This window comes from Diceros bicornis, unplaced genomic scaffold, assembly GCF_020826845.1.
Source record: "Diceros bicornis minor isolate mBicDic1 unplaced genomic scaffold, mDicBic1.mat.cur scaffold_249_ctg1, whole genome shotgun sequence".
In the NCBI taxonomy this organism is placed as follows: Eukaryota; Metazoa; Chordata; class Mammalia; order Perissodactyla; family Rhinocerotidae; genus Diceros; species Diceros bicornis.
Window position 1 is genome coordinate 282,617 of NW_026691127.1, and position 9,134 is coordinate 291,750.

The window sequence follows — 9,134 nt, forward strand, 5'->3', positions numbered from 1 at the left end:
TCTCTGAGCTATACCGCTGTAAGCTATGGCTTAGATTTACTCATTCAATGAGCAAGCAGTTATTGGAAAACCTCCATGAGCCAGATAATATGCTACATTCTAGGGAAACAGAGATGACTAAGTCATAGACCTCACTCCTCGGGAGTTTCAAAATGAGACCATTTCTACCATTTAAAATGTTCTCCAAAACATTTCATCTTGATTTCACTTCCACCACTTCTGTTAAGATTTTAGTCACTTCTCTCCTATGTTATCATAAGATCTTATTACTCTGGTTCCCTGCCCTTGTCCTTTATCACAAGTGATACTTCTACATGTATGTGGGATCATGTTTATCCTCCATTAAAAAATCCGACAAACTTTTAGGAAGACCAAAAAGACTGTATAACCTTGGTCTTGCCTACCTCTACTACCTCTGCTCTGATTTTTAAGATTCCCAAATCTTCATGTGGTTCCGAAACTGTTCTGTGCCCACTCATCCCTGCAGGTATCAATATATGCTTTTTCCTTCTACAGGGACATTGCTCCTTCCTCTTTACGTCCCTTTAAATTCTCTCACTTTTCACGTTTAGAACTACAATCTGCCTGATAAGGTTTTCTGTGGATGGTGTGAGTTAGGGTTGGCGAGTCATTGTCTTCTCCATGAAAACAACCAATTTACCCAACATGGTTTATTGAAAAGGCTTTCATTTTCCCACTCTTCCTCAGTGTTTCCTTGTAAATCAGACGTCTATACGTGAGTCCCTATATGAACAGCTTGTATCTGAACTTACCATTTGGTTCTGTTGATTTTCTTGTTTATCGTCTTGATGAACCTCCTCTATTGTGATGCTGTAATACTTGATGTCAGGTAGAGTAAGTCCTCCCACTCTATTCTTTGTCTTCAAGATTTTCTTAGCTAAATTTTTCCTTTATCATTTCCATAAGAATTGTATCAATTGTAATCTCCACAGAGTGGGTCATCATTTTAGCTGCAATTTTGTGGAAGCTGTAGATTAATTTGGACAGTTTTGATATCTGTAGAATTTTGAGTCTGTTCAGTCACGAATTTGATTTATCCCTCCACTTCTTTCAGTCTTCCTCCATTTTTCTAAATGCTGTTCTATAAATTTATGGACAGAAATCTTTTGAAAATCTCATTAAAGTTATTTCTAGGTACTTCATACTTTAAGATGTTGTAAATGTCATTTTTTAAAATTTAAATTTTGAATGCTTATGACGGGTAGATGGAAGCAAAACTTTCTATATTAACCTTGTATTCAGCCACCAATAAACTCAGTTAATCCATTAATTTATATGGTTTTACATTTATACCATAATATCATCTGAAGATAACATCAATTTTACTTCTTCCTTTGAAGTAAATTATTCCTTTTATTTCTTTTCCTGCCAATATTGTATCAGGCAAGACCTCCAGCATAACGGCTTATAGAGGCAGTGATGTTGAACATTCTTCTCTTATCCTTGCTTTCAACAGTGCACCATAAAGTTCCATTCTGTGAATACTGTGTATGGGAGTAAGAGAGTTTCCTTTTGTTCCTGATTTGGTAAGTATTTTATCTGTTGTTGTTGTTTGTTTTAAAATATGAATAGGTGTTTAATTTTACTAGTGTTTCTTACAGTTATTGAGATTATTATTTCTCTTTTTTCAGAGATTAGTGTACTGAATTACATTGCATGAATCTAATTTGGTCATGATATGTCCTTCTTATAGCTAGATATAGCTAGATTGGGAACCTTGATTTGATTTGATTTTTTTTTTTTAGGATAAATGAATTTAATCCAAGAAAGAGAGTGGCCTGTAATTTCCTTTCCTGCAATGATTTTGGTAGATTTTGGTACCAATGTTAATCTCGTCTCTCAAAGTGAGTCAAAAAGTTTTCAGTTTTTCCTATTCTCTGGAAGAGTTTGAGTAGATGTATATTATTTTTTTCTTGAATATTTGGGCAGATTCATCAGCTTTGTACCAAATAAATAGCTTACAATAAAATTTTGTAGGAATGTTTTAAAGGATGGTCTCAATTTCTGTAATAGGTATGGCAATATTCAGATTTTTCATTTTTTCTTGAGGCAGTTTGGTAACTTTTGTTTGCCTAGAAATTTGTGAATTTCCTCTAAATTTTCATTGTATCAACATGATGTTATTTATGTTTTCTTCATGTTAAAAATTTTCCATATGATCTGTACAGATCACTCCCTTTTCAACCTTGGTATTATTTTGTTGCAATTTTTCTCTTTTTTTGAACACTAGTACTAGGATTTTATTGAGCATATTTGTCATTTATTAGAATCTAATTTAGTTTTATTTATCTTTTTGATGTTTGTCTTTTATTTTGTTAACACTTCCTCTAATATTTATCATTTTGTGTTTTCTCTTTTCCTTGTGTTTACTTTTCTCCTCTTTTTCTAGTTTATGATGAATGCTTAGAACTTAGAAATTCAACCTTTCTTTATTTAAATATATACAATAATATATAAATATATATAATCTAGCATTATACATTTCTCTTTAAGGATAGATTTAACTCCACCCCATAAGATTTGATGAATAGTATTTTTAATTGGAAATACATTCTAATTTCCATCATAGTTTACTCATTAGTCATCGGTTGTTTACAAGTATATTTATTAATCTCCAACCATGTAGGAATTGAAGTTAGTGGACGTAGTGTTCTTTAGATGTGCATATGGAACATATACCCAAACTTACCACACGCCAAATGTGCACGTGGAAGCTTTATCCAAATTGACGATATGCCAGACTATATCATCAATCTCAGTACATTTCAAAAAAATTGAAATTATATAAAAGATGTTGTGAAATTAAGCTTCATATTAATCACAAAAATAAAATTAGATAATGCCAACATTGAGGGGATTCCAGCATTGCACCATTTAATATCATAAATCTGAGTAATTCCAAGATGTTAATTATTGTATGAAAAATCTTCAGTGTTGGTTTTCTGTCCCTCTTCTATTTCATGACCCAACTCCCAAACCCACATTGTCTGTGTTCTAGTCATGTGGAACCTTTTCTCAGCTCCCTAGAATATTAAATGCAGGGCTAATTTGCCAGTTTTTGCCATTTCTAAGAATTCCACCAAGAATTTAATCCGCTTTCATTAGTCTGATATAATACTAATGCTACTGCCTCTGTGAAGAAGTCCATGACGCTTCCCTCCCCACAAACATATATACTATCACTTATTTCATCCCATGGGTCTCTGCATACCTATATTGCAGCCCTATGTCACCACCTTGAATTTGCATCACTGCATGTTGTCTCCCCTACTCACCTGTGAACTCGAGGAGATCAGAAACCAAGCTGTACCATAAGCTCACTGTACACCATGGAAATACTTACTTCTTAAATCAAACACAACCTTTCTGTGCTCCTGCTCTGTGCCAAGAACAGCACCAGACACTGGAAAAATAAGGATTTGTTCAATGTGATCTAAATGTAGCTTTAAAGAAGATGAAAAGTAAGGACTTACAATACCATGTGTTAGATTCCATGAGAGAGATTTAAGTTAGTTACTGTGGAGTGGTCATAAAGGGTTTCCATGAGATCATAATGCCTGCAATGATGTTAAAATGAGACAAGCAAGCTAGTTCAAGGTAGAGAGAGAGGGTATCATTTTGGGAGGAAATATTATTGGCTATAAAAGTTAAATTACTAAATGGAGGAAGGCAACATTTTGACCCTGCAGTCCTCATCAAAGCTTTTTCCTTTCTTTGGGAGAACGGTGCATACAAAAGAGAGGTGGAGAGCTAGCCCTGATAGCCTAGTGGTGAAAGTTCAGTGCTCACCACTTCGGTGGCCCATGTTGGTTTCCCGGTCATGGAACCACACCATCTCTCTGTGAATTGCCATGCTGTGGTGGTGGCTCATATAGAAGAACTAGAATGATTTACAACTAGGATATAAAACTATGTACTACGGTTTTGGGGACAATAATAAAAGAGCAAGATTGGCAACAGATATTAGATAGCTCAGGACAAATGTTTCCCTTCAAAAAAAAAATAGAAGTGGAGAATGTCGCTGCAAGGCATATACTCACCTATCTCATTGGAAATCACATTCTCTGGGCTGGGAATGCAAGCAAAACAACAGGCAGCCTTGCTCTCTTGAGGGCTCTTCCTGAATCCCGGACTGCAACTCTCACTGCATACAGAGTGTGGAGTCTGGAGAAAATCAGATAACACTTGGTAACAGCTGTGACTTTTAATTTTCAAGTAACTAGAGTGTTTTAGAGTATTGGGCCTTAACAAACTTAATCTTGAAATATCTAAATCCAATTCATTGGTTGGACACCATGCTTATTATATGATATAAAGCACTGGTACACCACAGAAATACTGTGGGTTTGTTTCCAGAGCACCGCAATAAATCAAATATTACAATAAAGTGAGTCACACCAATTTTTTGATTTCCTAGTGCATAAAGAAGTTATGTCTGCACTATACTGTAATGTACTAAGTGTGCAATAATATTATCTCTAGAAAACATGTACATAACTTAATTTTTTAAAAAAAATATTCCTGAAAATTACTAACCACCTTCTGAACCTTCAGCAACTTACAATCTTTTGCTTATGAAGGTCTTGCTTCCATCTTGGATTGTTGGTAAATGAAAAAATTACTTCAGTTGGAAGTGAATTGTTAAATTCCCATATGTGGTCCTTTATGAAGCTCTGAGGGGACACAAAACCCCAATAAGATTTTGGTTATTCATGTGTGGTTAAGTAATTGTGATTGGGTTCAACCCACCTCAGTAATTCCTGTGTCCCACTTTATCACCTCCTCAGATAAAGACAATTCTTGACCACGTGGAGCATGTTGGGAATATTCTCCTACTTTCACCTTAAGTCCAAGACCTTCGGGAAAATTCCAAAAGTTGAGAATGGTTTACTCTGAATCTGATTTTCCTTCATCAGCCAAATTCACTGAGTCACCAACAGGATTGTTAAATTCTATGTTCCTCAGAAAGGGGTGCAGCTAAAAGAGACACATCATCCTGTGGTGAAGTGGGCCCGGGTGTTAAAGAGAAAAACCCTGAATTGGAGACAGCCTTTCATTGTCTGTAATCCTTGCTTCATAATGTACCTTTATTACAAGTATCCAAAGAAGTAAAGCAAATGATATCATACGGAGAACTAAAATATAATGTTTCTAAAATATCAGTTAGTTTCAAGAGAAAATGCCTAAAGACAAGAATATCAAGATGATCAATGGTGATAGGATTCAGACAAATCTTGAGTACAAAGTCCAATCTAGCCACCCTCATGCACTCTCTGAATTTTCCCAGACCATCAATCTGCAAAATGATGTTAGCAATACCTAAAGTTGTTGCAGAATTAAATAAGATCATTTATGTAAAGTATTCACTATGATGTTCAGCACCAGATAGACACATAAAGGGCAAGTTCTCTTCTTGTCATTGAGGAGCTTCATGGGAGAAGACAGGATATTCCCTATTGAAACGTTAGGCAGGCAAGATGTTGGGATCCTTTGAAAAACAAAGCATTGATATTGACTCATAGCTCACTTCCTCGTTGCCACTAGAACCTTCTTGTAGATGATTTACTACCCAGGACTAGATATACCTCCTAAAGAGTGAAACAAGTACAGAAACTCTTGTGCTTTTCTTGGAGAAAAAATCCTAACTGCTTGGTTTGAGCACCTGTGGAACCATAAGAAAGTCACTTTTACGAGTGTACGTTCTGTTAAGTTGAAGAGACTTTACCTGCCAGGGACAAAACACCAGACCTTCCCACTTCGCATTGACTGCATTTCTGCATGTTGAAGAAGCATCTTGTGAAGGTTCCAGGCCACAGCATACACAGCATTTTACATACTGTAACTCAATTCACTCATGCTTGTGTCAAAAAATCTGCCAAAGCAGCCATCCTAAGGAGGCATTAGGTGGACAATTCTCCAGTGTTTTTCAGTAAGACTCAGAAGTCGTGCAAGGAATAAAGGGAAACCACAACATAGTGAGGTAAATGTCTTCTGGATATTTGGAAGGGTTAACTGTCTGGATAAAATTTTCAAAGCCAGGAACCTCACTACGGTGGTGTGAAAAAATGATAGTCCCATGGAATAAGTCAAGGATGAAATCTCTCTCACTGTGGATAAAATCCCACTCTGATGTCGTGACCCAGACTTTCCATATCACTAAATACTCCCAAGTAGAAAAGCTCAAGGTTATGAGAGAGTTGGCATCACCAGAAATGATAACCACATTCCCTTCTGTTTCCTCTACTTGGAAATTGTATGGCCATGTCCTTGAGTAATATGACTTTTCAGTCACAGGAATCTTTTCCACAAAGGCTGCACAGATTCCATTCCTGTCCATCTCTCCTCTCAAGTCTGAGAGAAACACAACACCTTTCTTGTCTTCTGAGATGACCAGCCCTATCCAACTCCAATTGAAATGAAGCAGCAAAGAGTCCATGCAAATGGTTAGAGATGTGTCCCTGGGGGCCATCTAATAGAGAGATGGAAACTGCTCATCATCATTCAGGGTAAGCTCAAAAGGACCATAGGCAAGCTAAAACGAAAAGACAATTGGAAGCAATATGAGGAAGGAGATTGGCAAAAATCACGCTCTCAGTCCTGAAGGCTGTTCAGCAACACCTGGAGTGGTAGAAGGGGACACTTGCTCATTTCATTTTCTAATCATTTTCCACTCCCTGAAAGCTTTCTATAAAATAAGATCAGTCAGAGTTCCAGGAAACTGCTTTATCTCCTTCCCCCTCAAACTTCTCTCTACTCTAAATAAAGGAAATGTCATACTTCATCGAGGTCCTGTACACGGATCCTTTGAGATCATATCCTTTGAGAGATGCACAAACCCAGTCTCCTCCTTTCTTCCTTTTTAGGCCCCTGAGAATGGCACCAAAGGAGACGTGGTTTCATCTCTCCCCATCCCACCCAGTCTTACATGTGGAAATTTGTACAGTTCCAGCAGTGTTCCAATCTGGGCAGAAATTGCCCAGGTGGTTCCTGTAAGGACCGCTAGAGACTTACTCTCTCTCCTGCAGTCGTAATTAGGGATGTCCTTGCCCAACCCTGAGAGCCAAATCAGGGAACTCTCCAATGTCCTCGTTTCACTGGGTAGGGCATTATAGAGATCAAATCCCAGAGACATGTTGGGCAAGATATGAGGGTTCCTGTTGATTTCCTCAATGGCAAAAACCAAGGACAGAACATACTGGTAGTTCTTGTACTGAAACCTGCATAGACGGATGAGGATCCTTAGGGAAAATACTCAAAATGATTTCCTTCAAATGCAATACAATGACTTTATTAAAATGAATTTGCTATTGACTCGAATGTCTGTGGCAACAGATGACACTCTTGAAGCCTTAGAATTTGTAACTAAAGAAAATAACATGACTCCAGCTGTGGAACGTCCTTACTGAATTCCACACTCATGAAAGAAACTGGTTAAATACACAGAAGAAAGTACAATGAATGGAAAAACAGATCACATTCAGAGTAGACTTGTAAATGGTTCTTTGGCTCAGGATCCAAAATGCTTGCTAATATGAGCACACCATTAAATCCTTCCTAGAAGAGCAACAATATTAGCATGAGATTGGAGAAAGCCCTGAGGAGGAAGAATAATTGTAACTGGAAGATACGTGACAAGCATAGACGCATGACATGTGCATGTTGAGAATGGTGCAACAGAAGGCTATCAATCAAATTGCCTAAACCTCTGTCCCCTCAAACCTGTGCGTCTGCCACCATCAAAACCAGGAAACTAAGGTGAACTTCAGAGATCCAATGAAGGAGCAATCATCAACAGGCAGGAACAATTGAAAGAATCAAGAAGGACTGAAGGGACTAGAAACACTTAGGAATCTAAGAGAGAGAACATTGTCAAGTTTAAAAAGCTTCTCATCCATTTCTTATTTTAAAAATATAAAATTAAAATTAATCATTAACGTCTTTAATGGTACCTATTCCTGATAGCCCATATTGTCTTCATCTTTTCTACAGACATTCTAAACACAAATAACACCTAGGCCAAAGAAAATTCTCTGCATTTCTATTGCCTGGGATTTGTAATAGCATCAAGAATAAAATAGAGCAGTCACTTGTATTTATTTCAAGTGTTCTATTATTTGAGGATTGATTAGTACCCTAGTTCATGCTCACTGCTTGTTAATGCTCCCCATGTCCCTGTGAAGAATAGGTGTTCTTCACTTGTTGGGTATAGGGTTCAATGTGTATCCATTAAATCAAACTTGCTATTTGTTTTTCAAATACTCTATTATTAGATATATGTTATTCTTTGTCTCAGAGGAAAGTTGAAATTCTCCACTATATATATGATGATATATTATGTCTACCTCTCCTCCTCCTCTGCCTCCTTCTCCTGTACTTCCTCCTCCTCCTCCTCCTCCAACTTTTTCTTCTTGTCTTCTTCTTCTTCTCCTTCTCCTCCTCTTCCTTCTCCTCCTTCCTTTCCTAGTTGAGGGCATATTATCTTCACATGACATCATGTGTAGTATAACGACTATATCTTCATGATAAGTTGAATTTATATACCAGTGGGGATTAACCACTTAATTCCTAATGATGCTTTTTTCCTCATCTGTTTTATCTCATATTATTGTAGCTACCCTGGGTTGATTTTTGATTGATATTTTCCTAGCTTATCTTTATATCTTCTATTCTGTTTTGAATTTCTAGTTTTCCATGTTTTTTAGTTTTCATAAGTCTTGTAAACAAGATACAGCTAAATTTATCATTGTCGCATCAAATTTAACAATCTGTATTTAACTGGAGAATTTATTCCATTTACATTTGTTGTGATTATTTATATCATTCTTTTGCTCCCACTATCTATATGTTTTCCTTCTATTTTTTCCACAAGTTTTATTATGTTATTTCCCTTTAAAATTTATTGATTTATACTTGTTTTCCATATTTTATTGTATCTCCTCTATTTGGGTGACAGTTATAGTCTTTACTTCTATTTTACCACCAGCCCACATTGCCTGAAGTGGATATAGCTTCTCATTTCCTGAGAAATTTATAGACCCTCTAACTTTCAGTTTTACTCTCATGACTCACTTGTTTTTGTTGTACAGTACTTTATTTCTCCTTTTTCTTTACTC